This window comes from Tachyglossus aculeatus, chromosome 7, assembly GCF_015852505.1.
Source record: "Tachyglossus aculeatus isolate mTacAcu1 chromosome 7, mTacAcu1.pri, whole genome shotgun sequence".
Classification (NCBI taxonomy): domain Eukaryota; kingdom Metazoa; phylum Chordata; class Mammalia; order Monotremata; family Tachyglossidae; genus Tachyglossus; species Tachyglossus aculeatus.
Genome location: NC_052072.1, coordinates 62,334,894 through 62,336,251, shown reverse-complemented (window position 1 = coordinate 62,336,251; position 1,358 = coordinate 62,334,894). Strand labels below are relative to the sequence as shown.

At 40.9% G+C, this 1,358-nt stretch overlaps 1 non-coding gene across 1 annotated transcript; it reads right to left on the bottom strand.

Moving 5' to 3' along the window:
• Positions 1-595: 595 nt before the first annotated feature.
• On the bottom strand, positions 596-702 carry TRNAL-CAA. Its single transcript has 2 exons — positions 665-702; positions 596-641 (listed from the first exon to the last, which is right to left on the bottom strand). It is a non-coding gene; the product is annotated as a tRNA-Leu (tRNA).
• Between the last annotated feature and the right edge of the window lie 656 nt (positions 703-1,358).

Sequence of the window (1,358 nt, the reverse complement as noted above, 5' to 3'; positions counted from 1 at the left end):
GTGTATATTTGTACATATTTATAATTCTATTGATTTTATTAATGATGTGTATATATCTATAATTCAATTCATCTATTTTGATGCTATTGATGCTTGTCTACTTGTTTTGTTTTGTTGTCTGTCTCCCCTTTCTAGACCGTGAGCCCCTTGTTGGATAGGGTTTGTTTCTATCTGTTCCCGAATTATACATTCCAAGTGCTTAGTCCAGTGCTCGGCACACAGCAAGAGCTCAATAAACATAACTGAATGAATGAATGAATGAGCCCACAATTTAGGCAAAGATGAGCTTTACAAATAGATTCAAAGCAAATTAAGTTATTTTTTTCAGGCATCAGCAGTAACAAATTTAGGTGGCATATGCTGGCTTTGCTCTACAAATATGAAATTCTGAATGAAAACAGAGGGATCCTACTGCAATTCTACTATAGTCAGGGAAAGGTTGAGGTTCTTATGACTCCTAGGCAGTAGAAGCAATGGTGGCCTCTAAACCTATGTGTAATAATAATGATGGCATTTGTTAAGCGCTTACTATGTGCAAAGCACTGTTCTGAGTGCTGGGCGGGGGGGGGGGGGGAGGATACAAGGTGATAAAAGAAGTCAGAAGTGGGATTCGAACCCATGCCTCCATTCAGAGACCAGAAGGTCCAACTAGGGGAAGTGCTATCTTGAGTCTGGCGCCTTTGACCACTCGGCCACCCTGACACCAACAACTGTGCATCTCTCCTTCTGTCACCTCTACCCATCCCACCCTCAACACCTGGTGCTCCTCACTCAAAGAGGCCTGCCCCCAGGGAGATAAGACTAAACCATTCAGGATATTAGGGTATTCTTTTCTTAAAGATCCCTGTTCTGGAGATTCCATGACCATCACTGATAGCCTGTACCTGTGTCTTAATCACCTAAACAGCAGGAAGCAGAGGGAAACATCCTCGGCTACTAGAAAGATCCCGGGCCTGGGAGTAGTTCCACTACATGTCTGCTGTTGTGACCTGGGGCCAGTCACTTGGCATTTCTGTGTCTCAGTTCCCACATTGAACTGAGGTAGATCCAGGACATTGTCTTGGATCTACCTCAGTGCTTAGTACAATGCCTGGCATGTAGTAAGCACTTAAAAGATATCATGATAGTTATTACTATTATTAGTAGTAGTAACAATAATAATAAAAATACAACCCAAACATCTCTCACTTCAATTTTCACATTTCCTCTTATTCAGTCTTCAGTGGACTGAATTATTTGCCTCATCAAAATCTTTTGCCTATTTTGGGAGAGTTATTAAATTCCTCTCAATATTTTCTTCTCCAAGTTAAACAACACTTTCTTTAATCCTTCCTTCTATTGTCTTAACAGTAGTTGTA